The following is a 13,130-nucleotide window of genomic DNA, read 5'->3' as shown; positions in this document are numbered from 1 at the left end:
ATAAAATAAAAAGTAAGAAAATATTCGTATCAATGAAGTCGGGTGCATCTGAAGACTTGAGTCAAACTATTCTATCATTATATTTATAATATATAAATTTAGATTTATGGATATGTATACATGTCAAAATTTTCTTTTTATTAATATTCACTTTTCCCTTATTGTTCATGCTTTTATATACTTAACGCATAAATTCATAAACTATAATTTTATTGTTTGAATTAGTTGTAATCTGACAGTTCCTTATATTATCATAAATTATCAATAATAAAATAACTATCAGTTATTGTATTTTTTATTCATGTTTTTCAGTTAACCTCGCACAACGTGCGAGTTTAATCTAATAAAAAAAATAATAAAAAAGATATCTAAAAAACCTATAAAAAAAACCCGCTAAAAAATTTAACACATTAACTATATACATTTTTTAAAAATAAATAAAAAATAAGCAAGCTAGACTTGCTTCACTATTCATCTGTTGGTTGGACGAGTATTATAATATATATTTTTTTGTCAAAAGCATTTCTAAGTCATTCTAAATTTACTTGTTTGAATTGGTCAAAGCCACTTAATCTGACAAGAAATTACTCTTGGTGCAAAAGATCACAATTCTATCACGAATGTGGAATATACCATTTGTCTGTATTTTTTGCTTATAAGTTTCTAACTTACATTATGCGGGATGTCTTTGGATAAATGCTTTTGATGAAGATAAATAAGATTATATTTAAATTTTGGTGCTGATAAATGGCACAACAAAGGTTAAAATCAAGAGAGAAAATTAACGATTGAAAGACCATATCAAATTTTTAGTCATGTTTTGAAGCCTATCAAGTTAATCACATGTCTGATTACTTGAAGTAACAATTATATATCAAACTAGATTAAACCCGCACGTTGTGCGGTACTGACTGAAAACGTAAACTAAAACTAATTGATAGTTACATCATTATGCATAGTTTAGTTTGACAATATAAAAAATTAGTCAATTTACAACTGATGCAATTAGTAAAAATATAATTTATTAGTATATAATATATATCAAATATGTTAAAGCATAGAAACGTAAATATTTATAAATCATAAACTCTTTTTCTATAATACATATTTATTAAAAATAATATAATAAATAATCTCATTTGAAAGAATTATAATTGTCATTTCATTAATAAAATGACGCGGTCTAAAACATAATATTATTAAAATACGGAATCTTAGTTGTATAGCTGAGTTATAAATATAGATCTAAATATCAAAAATATGTGTGTGAAATTGATAAAGTAAATATCTAATTTAACATTGATAATATAATTGGTTAGTAATTATTAGATGTAATTATCAATATAATCTAGTTTATTTTATATTAAAGTAAATTAACAACGGGGTTTAAATTCTCCTTTACCCAAAAATTATATGTAAAAAATATATTTGATACATCTATACTTTTAATAATTAACTATTATCATTGTGAGGTGATTAAGACGTTAGGTATAAACATATGGCTTTAGGGTCTCCGGGTAGAATTCAGTGTTCTTAACTTGAGGGTCTTTCTTCAAGCCCGTCCTAAACCCTACATATCTTAGAGCCGACAACGAACATAATATTCATAATTCGTGAAAACATATTTTTATAATCTATATTTAGGGACTAACCTAATTAAGTAACATGTAAAGTTCAAGTTTCAAGTATTATATTTATATAAAATATTAATATTAATTTAAAGATGAAACACCCTAAAATATATTTTTTTAAAAAGGATGAAATGGAATAACAAAAACACATTTCATTAATAACGGTATTATTCGTAATATATTATTATGTTAAAATTTTTTTATTTAAATCAAAGAAAATTTCAAATTCATTCCAAGCTTTAGCTTGAATATTAACATTAATACTATAATATTCATATTAATGTCAAACGGCTTTTAGACTTACAAAATCATCGCATTCCTAAATTATAGTATTGATTTTATATTAAAAGGATTTCTCATAATTAAAGGGAAACGTTTTTTAAATAAATGCCTAAATTTTAGATAATAATTTACATAATGATTTATGCAAGCTAACTTTTAGGATTAGTTTTTCAATATAATGAAAGAATTTACAATAAAATGACATATAGGAAAAAGTCTTACTTGTAAAAATAAGAAAAATGCCACATAAGCCCTATTATATCCTATCTTAGTTATATAGAGAGATAAAAGAAACATTCTTTTTTTTCTTTTTAGAGGTAAATTTTATTCACAAACACACAACAAACTCGTTGGGTAAACACAACTTACAAAGTTCTTACATTAGTTTAAATCTATATCAATCTTCCCAACTAGTATATAAATTTTTTTTTATTTCTATACAAATAAACCCCAACGAATTAATATCGAGTAAAATCCTTTCAATGTTGATATTGGCATTCAAAAACCGTCTTTCATTTTTAGATTTCCAAATGCACCAACATGCAACCATAATAATACCTTTAATTGCGTTTCTTTCCTTCTTTATGCATATAATACAAGATTTTATGCATAGTTTTGATTTATTGTTGAAGATACAATAGCAAGTTTGTGGAGTTGCCCGTAAAAATATGCAATGGGTTATATGCATTTACGAGGTGCTCAGTATCCACTTCTTAGAGACATATTACATCTTGGTAATGTAACAATATATGCGAGTATCAAGAAATATTCCTTCATTAAGTTTTATGTTATTAACCATATCAAAACACGTATTTGCATTGAAGTGATATCTAACTGACTAACTCATTGGATTTTCTATAAAGAATTTAGCTCGATTCCTGGTTGATCTATTTATAAAATTTTGTACTCGTAATAAATTATTCGTACGTGTCAGTGTAAGTTATAGTGTTTGAGGTCTTATCTTTGCTTTAATCTTAAAAGTACCCCGTAACTATTATAAGAGCATTGCCGAACAAAGAATAAAAAATAGGAAAAAAACTACTCGTGTGCAATGGCGAAACCTGAAAAAGATGGCTAGCACAAATTTTTATATCAATGTCCTTATATTAACGTAGAATAACGATATCGACTAAATTGTTACCATTTTAGCAATTTTTTGGAGTTTCTTGGCTATTTTATATAGATTTTTTTTATAGTTTTTGGCACTTTGGTAGTTTTCATTTTATCATTTACGTGTACAAGTATGTCTTTATGAGTTTTATTACTAGGTTAATTTTTTGAAAGTATCAAAATTAGTTATGTTGACGGGTATCTCATATTTGTTTGACTCGTAACAACAATAACCAATATATCATTTTTTTTAAACATTGCACTACGTGGATCAAATGAACCCGTAGCCCGGGCTACCCCTAGCTTGGATGTAGTTTCACCTATACCCGTGTGTATTAGTAATGGTCACACCAATATGATATGCCATATTGTCAGAACACTGCCAATCAATACCACATTCCGATCACAACACTTTCATAACAATAACCCAATAACCAAACCCTATAACAACTACAAATTAGACATCACATAACCCTTTATCTAAAAAAAATGAAGCAATATAAAAGGGAACCATCAAATAAAACGCAACATGAACACACTTTATCACAATACCAGCTCACCTAATGGTTGATACCACCACCCAGGATGGTTGGGATTCCACCTTGTCCACATCAGACCCATTACGAATACTGTGACATAGACATGATTCAATATACGATAATTATAATTCTGTTTTAGTTGTTGGAATACGGTTTTTCTATACTGGCATAAATTTATAGCTTGTTATACTTTGTAACTCTTTGTTTTGTACTATATCATTTCAAGTAAATTACTAACGATTTTGTGAAATGAATTATAGGATCGAAAAAATTAATAGTTGTTCAAACAAAAAGACTAGAACATAAACAAATTTATTTATAGTTTTCAAGGTTATAAGTGTAAGATTTTAAGATTTTTAATACCATGGTCTATTTATAGTTTTCAAGGTTGTTGTCGTTTTTTTAATGTAGAGAAGTACATGTTTTAATGACAATCTTTTTAAACACTTATGTATATCGATAAAATTAAGTTCGGATAAATGACAAATTAAATATTAATCTATAAAATATTGTTGCGTCCAACACTTCATCTTATTATTACTTGTATCGCCAAAACTAACATGAGATACTTGACATGAGATTGTTTTATATATATTCCCATCTATTGAACAACAAGTCGTTGTAGTATAGTGGTAAGTATTCCCGCCTGTCACGCGGGTGACCCGGGTTCGATCCCCGGCAACGGCGTTTCATTTTTATTTATCCTTCTATATTGATTTTTAGCCCATTAGCTACAATGTTTTTTTTTTTATTAGAATTAAAACCATTAGCCCAATAGCTACAATGTTGTTTTTTTTTAATTATAATTAAGCCCAATAGTAGGTAGACCGTAGACACCAACTAGGCAACCTATTACTAATCAGTAAATACTTCAAAGTATGTATAATTACAAAATTATATTTTGATAATGAAAAGCTAAATACTCGACACAACCTTAAGATAAGAGCGAGGCGAGTCAAGAAAGCACCCCAGAACTCATAGGGTGAAAGCAATGTATCCGATTCCTTCTCTTAGAAGGAGCCGCTTTTTTTTTATAATTTACAAAACTATTTTATGGTAATGCACACACTCGTCACATTATACAAAACCAGTTGGATATATGAGTCCATAGTACATTTGTACCATTGTATGCAACTTATATGAGGTATCTTGTAACCGACGTTTTTATCTACTCGTCTTTATAATCTATATTTAACTATAAGTGATTGTTAGACATGTCGAAATGGAAGAAAGAAACATAAAGTAACACAAGAACTTGGACCTATTTACCATGAACAAATGGAAACATTGATCCTAGTTTTCTTCAAAGTCAAAAGGGAATGAAATGACAATATCCGCATTTTACCATGAAAAAACCTCTTTAATGGCAGACCAACTTTCTCGAAAAAGATATAGAACGACCCAACTATAATGCTTATCCAGGAGATGACAAATGGATACAAGGCCCATGCTTTAGCCCATTGTACTTGCAGCTTTACTACTTGGACCATACTAGTCTACACTTATTTTCTTTTTTATCGATCTCTATATATTAACTACTAGCTAGTATATCTTTTCTCTCCGATTGTCCTCACATTCTTGTTCATCTCTAAACCAATAAATGGGCACTTGCGAAATAACTCCAAGAACAAAAGGAAGACAAGAAAGCACAAGACTTGGCAAGTTTCTTAAAGAGCAAAGAGGAAGGCTTTACATTATGAAGAGATGTGTGATCATGCTTCTTTGTTGGCATGACTAGAAGAACCACATGTATGTCCTTTTCAACATTCGATGATGGAGGAGATAGCGATTCAAACGTACTTAGGAATTTTGGTCCCCAAGTTTATGATATATATGCCAATATATTAATGTTAATTAAGTTTGATCGAGCTATAATATAAAGTAAATATGGGTACGTTGTAGTAGCCAAATCTTGGCTACATATATATGTCATCGTCATCAAGTTGATTTTGCAATAAGTTTCCAATATGCACTAGGTGTTGCTTTGCTCAAGCTCCTTATAATGTAGAACATTTGGTATTTAAAAATACGTAATTAATCCTTATTATTATATATAATGTAAGTTCAATTCATTGAATGAATCGGCTGGCCAATAACATATAGGTCAGCGGCATCAGCAGTTGAAGAAGTTGACGGCCGGCAAAAAATGGGATAACCTGAGTAGGAGAGGTCTCCTTTCTATATGAAAGACGAAGATCTGGCTTTGAAGCCTCCTTGAGTCCGGCTCATTTTTATTAATATAATGACACCGAGCCCATATGGCAGCGCATGATACTGAACCAGCTTCTTTATTTTGTGCCAACAGTTAAGAATTGTTTTCCTCTACTTGCGGCATCAAAAACCAAATCACAAGCTTCTGATAATTCTTCCTGTGTTGTAATAGGCAAATCTTGGCTAGCCATATGTCATCATAGTAGTTCTTGATTGTAATTAGCCTACTAGGTTTCAAGCATTAAGCAACTAGATTGTAGATTATATTGTGGTCTATTTCCTTGTAGTGATTACTGATTAGGTGCATCTGAAATGGAATTTGGAATCACCATATATGCATGGTATTGAATATTGATAGGAAAGTGGACTTTCAATGGGGAATAATATGTTCAAGCAATTCGAAGAATCACTAGAAGAAATGGCTTGCCCTACTGTGGTAAAATCACAAATAAAATTACTCTTTTTTTCACCCAAAATCGCAAACATCACCCTCTGTAGCGATTCCTAGCCACACCCATTGACGGAACTACTACATGTAAGTAAGGGATAACCCGGACTACGAGTCCGTTAAATATTTGTAGTATAACTTTTTTGAAAAATGATGTATTTTTTAATTTATGTTACGGGTTAAATAAATATGAAATACCGGTCAATGTAACTAATTTTAAAATTTTGAAAGATTTTCTTAAATATATAACTTATAAAGATGTATTTGTGCTAATAAATATGAAAATAATCCGACCAAAAGTGCTAAAAACTCTCAACCCACCAAAAATCGACAAAAACTCTTAATAAAGTGCTAAAAATTGTAAAATGTAAACGTTATCGTTACTTTGCGGCCATACGAGGCTAGTGAAAAAAATTTATGCTACGGGTCACATTCGATCCTGGTTCCGCCACTGGCGACTGATTTCTCTCTTCTGACCACCCTCCTTAACAGCCAAACAACTCTATAATTGCAAGGATTTCTTTGTATAGCATACTATATTGACAGTTATAAGAAAAGATCTTCTCAGATCTTCGATTAAAGATACCCGCAACAAAAAATTTCCTTGCATAGCTTGCGATTTTTATTTACAAGGATTTCCGTGTGTTTTTCAAAATCGCAAGATTACAGGGACATCTACGAGAACTTGTTGGGTATGCAAATAAAACACGAAAGAAAAAATAAATAAATTTGGGTAAACTCATATATATTTTCGATGTGTTTGTAGTACTATAGTTATTTTCTCATTTTTAGAATTGGACAAAACATTTATATAAACATATAAATATAAATTTGAGATCTTAAACTTTTACGTACATTTTTTGCGTTACCATTTCGTTAGTGGTTTCATGATCCGTGGTTATGCAAGTGCATATATCCTGAAAAGGGATTTTGTAATATATATTCTGCTTAGTAAAATGTACCCGGGCTTAATATGTTATACCATATATTAGGCCCAATGACTGTAGTCCATTTCTTGTGTATCTTATTATCCAATTCCTATCCATCAAATGACGAGAATGCTAATTAGTAATTTCCATACCGTACTTTATTTTGCCATGAGATTATATGGCAGTTCAACACTTCAAACATCCCAACAATATTTTTTTACTTTTTATTTAGTCACTTTTTTTTTTATCTATAATTTGTTCAACAATTTGCAAATTCTCAAAATGTGGTTTTATTCATTCATATGTTCATCAGACGTTAACTGATGCAATTAAACTTAATTGGTCGTGTAAGAATAATAAGTTTATTGTTAAATTGGGTGGGTCACCATTAGTAGGAGTATTGAGGTTTATTATTTTAGAAAAAATAAGAGTACTAGCTTTGATTTCCTATAGTTATAAATTATGCTATTTCTTTTCTTGTTTTTCGACGTTGTTTCAAGTTATGAAGAAGGGTATAACGACAGGTTCATATGTTGCACATTGGTGCTGCTAATGCGCGCTTTTGGTATATGATCTATTCATTTTGCATATCTTTACTTTTTTTTTTACTACCAAATTAACCAAACAGTGGAATTCAATTCTTATAGATTTCTCTGATTAATTTGTTGAATTTCTCAGATAGTATGGTTACTCTATATTATTCTATATTTCTACTTCATATTATTTCAGTAAACTTCTTCCTACCAAACATGCAAGGAACATGCCTTTACAGGCTCAATTGTAACATACCTCCTATTTTTTTGGCACAATTTGTCTTAACTTTTCAGGCTCTATGTTAAAATAACCAAACCGGCATTTCAGTTTTTGGAAATATAGAAATCAAATTTAGCTTAGTGTTTGTACAGACAATCCGATAACCTAAAAAGGAGGAATGGGGGTGGTTATGGTTGTTATTTGGCGGTTCCCTTCCGGTAAGGCTATGCCTTTTGTACGCCAAGAATGTGTGTGTGTGATGATGAATTATTCTAGCCATTCTTCTTCCTATTTATAGGGGGTTCGTGACTTATTCCCCAAGTAGGGTTTTTCGCGTCATGTATATCACTTCCTGGAATAAAGGATTTGGTATGATCTTCTTTCCTAAGATATATGATTCTTGATAAATACAAATCCTTTCCTTGTTTATCGAAAGCGAAATGTAGCCTTTAGGTGTATCCTGCGTGCCTACGTCTGGATGGTTACGTCATCACTTAGACGTAATAGTAATAGGCTCTAGTTGATGACATACTTATCTCATCTCATGATTTTCTAGGCAATAAAAGCAATTTTTGTAATTTATCTTCGCTTGATTGGGTTTGCAACCCAATCATCAATTGTGAAAATTTTATCACTTGTAATTTTAATCTTAATATATATTATAAAACAGTTGAACTAATGACTTATCAACCAATTAAATCGCTCAATTTTATCAAATTGACACTCGCTTATGTCATCATTTAGATTAACTATAAATTAAAAATTATAATAGTCATTATCCAAACATATTATTATATTAGTATTTATATTAATTTGTAGAAAAAGTTTCATTAATTTACATTTTTTGTTTTCTATCAATAATTTACACTTTTAACCCCGAATACTTAACTTATATTTATTTTTAGCCATCAACTTTAGAGAATTTTTTAAAATTTAATTTAAAACAATTTCTACATATGAAATATTGCCTACAAAAAATTATTTTAAAACATAATGATTCATTAAGCAATCAAATCGCTCAATTTCACCAAATTGACTCCCGCTTATGTATTGTTTTCCATCAATAATTTACACTTTTTAGTCTGAATACTTAATTTATATTTATTTTTAAGGGCTCGCATCATTATCAAATACGTACACTTAAATATCAAGTTCAGGATTACAAGTATGTTTATATTTTAATTTTTAATAATTTTCATAATAATATCACATTATGAGTACAAATGGTTTCAAAAAATTCTATAGTTGAGAAATTGTTATATCACGTGCCTTATGAAATAACTACGACAAACAATTCCATCAATACGTCTCAGCTAATAATGACAGTGACGAATCTGTGATTATGTATTACAACTTGCAAAGTATAACACTTGGAACCATATATTTTCAAATTATAAGATTTTATAACTTAAATGTATGAAGATTTAATATTGATAATATCGTAAAACCCGTGTCAATGTTGGACACGGGTCTAAAATCTAATATATACTAAAAGATAAATGACCTAACCAATCACAACCCTCGATTTCAATTCATTAAAGGAAGATTTTCAACATATGATAAAATTAAGATTTTCAATAGGTCGACCAAATTGGCTAAACTAATTTAGATGGATTATAACTCTAAATAAGTCAACCAATTTGTATTACTAATTTGGATAAACTATAATCAGATTATTTATAAAAGTAAAGTCGGCGAAATTCCACATATGTATTTTATTAACTTGGTATATAGTAAGGAGTCTTTAATACCCTTGCGGGATGCACAGATTGAAAAAATATTATTTATTAAAAAAATCGCTCAATTAAACTTTTCCACTACGATTCAATTACACCATAATATATTTATGCTAATAATCCACAGGGGGTTACAAAATATACTTTTATCAATTGATGAGCAAGTATAATCTAATACAAATATTTAATGAATATCTTCAATGATAAATGTCGTAAAAACACATTCAATACACATCAAGAGTGCTAGATACTAGCTAAATCTCCAAAACCATTTCGTTATAATCAAAATTTATCATAAACAAATTAAGTAGAAACGTGATGAACGGTCTATTATAAAACTATGGAAGTTAGTTTAAGATTGTTGGAAGGTTTTTCAAAGTCTTAAGTTGCATCAAACATTATTTATAATAATAATAATAATAATAATAATAATAATAATAATAATATAATAATAATAATGAATGTTAGGACTTACCAGTGTGTTTTGTGCTATCGATTAGGTGTTCCTTTATTTTCTACTCAGATGTCGTGCTCAACCTGTTCGAGGGTATTCCCGGGGGATATCTATGGGGACCATGCAGTATCATGTGCTGGTGTTATTGGTATTAAACACAGGCATAACTTGGTGTGTGACACCCTCCTTGACATTTGTTCTTGATCTGGGGTTTCGGTTCTCGATCTGGGGGCTTGATGTATGTGTTGATTTGGCAGGTTCATCACCCTTGACACAGACTGGTATGGTTGACTTTGTGACTAGCGGCGTGGTGGTTGAGGCTGCACAGCGTAAACGCGCCAAATATAAGACTAAGTGCGCGGATATTGGTTATGGATTTCTTCCCTTCTCATTCTCTGCTTTGGGGGAACTTGAAAAAGATGTCGTGAACATCCTGAAACTAATCCCAAAGTTCTCCGTGTCTCAAGACATTGGAGCACGTGCGACTGCTCATATATTTAGTAGGATTGATTTTACTATTGCTAGAGGAGTGGGGGCCTAGATAGTATCGAGGCTCCCCACTAATTTCTTATAAATATTTTGAAGTTTCAATAAAAGTGAAATTATATAAAAAAATGATAATAATAATAAAAACGTATTTAAAGAGCTTACCCGAAAGTTTCATGAGATCTATAAATTATACGTAGCTGATATTGATATATTATATGTAGTTGAAGCCTATAAATAACCATTCATATATTATATGTAGTTGAAGCCTATAAATAACCATTCATATTTAGATCGTAGATAACAATTAATTATTATTAGTATATAGGATTTGTATTTATGTTTAATTTAATAAGTTTTAATTATAAACTACATCTAAAATATAGGATTTTATTATTAATATTGAGTTGAAAAACACATATCGTCTTAATAATATGTCACATGTCGATAAATAAATGTTACAATCCTGTTTTAGTATATTGGTAGATATATTGGATATTGATTATATCATATCTTTATAATTATCCTTATCTAACTATATTAAAAAACAATTAGTTTAATCACTTATTAACCAATCACAACTCTTCAATTTTCAAAATTAAACTGTAATAATTTTATTATTAGTTTCATAGAAATTAAAGATCATAATAATCAATATTCAAATATATTAGTATTTATATTAATATTTGTACAAGTACTTTCATTAATTTACAATTTCTTTTATATTGTTCATCAACAATTTACACTTATTAGCCTCATTAAATACTTAACTTATAATTATTTTATTGTGTACCTATCAACTTAAAAAATTTTAAAAAAGTACTTGAAATATACCTCAGATTACCTTACATGTCAAATCAAAAAATATAAATAAATATTATCTACAAAAAGGTATTATAGTAGATGATATACAATATATATGTTCAATGTTTTAGAAATATATTCTTTTAATTTGATTTTACTTAAACTTTTTATTTTTGAATTTGCATGTTTTAACAATTTATTTTATCTTAAAGATATAAACAACCCGTATATATTAAAAGGCAACCGACTTAACCTCAATTGACCAATCATAACCTTCAATTTCTTAAAATTAGTTAAATCAACACATGTCTAAATTAATTTACACTTTTTCATTTTCTATCACCAATTTACACTTTAACCCATTTTAAAAATAATTATTATTTTATTTCATAATGTTTATCTAATAGCAAAATACAACTAAAAGTTAGAGAAGTTACAATAGTGGATTAATACGAATTAATACTTATATCAATATTATATTTTATATTATTAATTGTAGCAAAACTCATTAATTATAATCAGAGTATAATTAAGATAATCATTATTATTATCAGTAATTGGAATCAAACTAAATTTAGAATATAAATTCTTCTTATATAAACTGAACTCTACATATAAAATTACAACCCATGAAATTTTTGAAAACCTCACGAACCAGCCACTACTTTTATTGTTCTTAACAACCCTTACTAACGAAAATAAAATTAGTTTTGCAAGATATCAATGAAAAGTTGGCCGATTGTGTAATCAAAGTTAAAATATTGCTTTTGTGGAAAATTTTGCATACTACACCATTTAACCTTGATATGATTTATCATTTATTATTAACATTTGAATATCTTAATTCCTTTTTATTTTTTAAGTATATTTCTATATTTAACATATAACTTTTTTTCCATATACTAATTCATATATTAATAATAATGTAAACCCCGCGTATGGGTCTAAAATCTATTAGATATATTAATAGTAATAGTAATAAGTACGTAATCATATTTGCTAACATATAGTAATTAATAATTATATCATCTTTCGTCAGGTTATATCTTATTCTGTTTTGATTCAAATTCATTCAATATTTTAAGGAATATAAAAGTGAAAATTGATTTATGACATAAAAATATAACAAAAACATAGAAGTATTTACATTTACTAGACGAATGCGGGCAATGATGGTAGCGACGGCGCGATGGTGGCGGCGATGCGTAGCAATTAGTGACAACAACGAGTAGTGTAAGTTATTGATATAAAATGATAGTATAATTATTTTAGGTGTTAAGGATATATATTTCAATTTAATTTTATTAAAGGTATATTGGATATTGAATAAATTATGGATAACGACAGTTATTAGTAAGGCATTTTTGATTTTCAAAGATTGAAAAGTTAAAAAAAAAGGAGTGTGGTTTGTTTTATATACTTATACTAGGTACTTGACCCGCGCGATGCGCGAGTTTTTTTATAAGTACATAATTATTTATAAGGTATTGTTAGTAACAACTCTTATTATTAATCAGCCTCTTAATTCGCTTTCATTTTCATTAAGTCTCGGTGTCCATTGTAGAAACTTATTTGCATATATCATTTCACATTGTACTCCATCATGTTTGTTGAGAAATATTTGGCAAATTTAAAATATATTTAAGGTAATATTTGACCGATTAAATAAAGTATATTTAAATTTTAAATTTTTGATAGATAAAAATTAAATAATTATTGCTGCTTTGGATTTAAAGTGAGGTTTGGA

At 28.6% G+C, this 13,130-nt stretch overlaps 1 non-coding gene across 1 annotated transcript; it reads left to right on the top strand.

Annotated features, from left to right (window-relative positions):
• The first annotated feature begins 4,177 nt into the window (after nt 1-4,177).
• TRNAD-GUC lies at nt 4,178-4,249 on the top strand. Its single transcript has one exon. It is a non-coding gene; the product is annotated as a tRNA-Asp (tRNA).
• Nucleotides 4,250-13,130: the final 8,881 nt, after the last annotated feature.

Source organism: Erigeron canadensis, chromosome 8 (assembly GCF_010389155.1).
Source record: "Erigeron canadensis isolate Cc75 chromosome 8, C_canadensis_v1, whole genome shotgun sequence".
NCBI classification, from domain to species: Eukaryota; Viridiplantae; Streptophyta; class Magnoliopsida; order Asterales; family Asteraceae; genus Erigeron; species Erigeron canadensis.
This window is presented reverse-complemented; position numbering and strand designations above follow the sequence as displayed.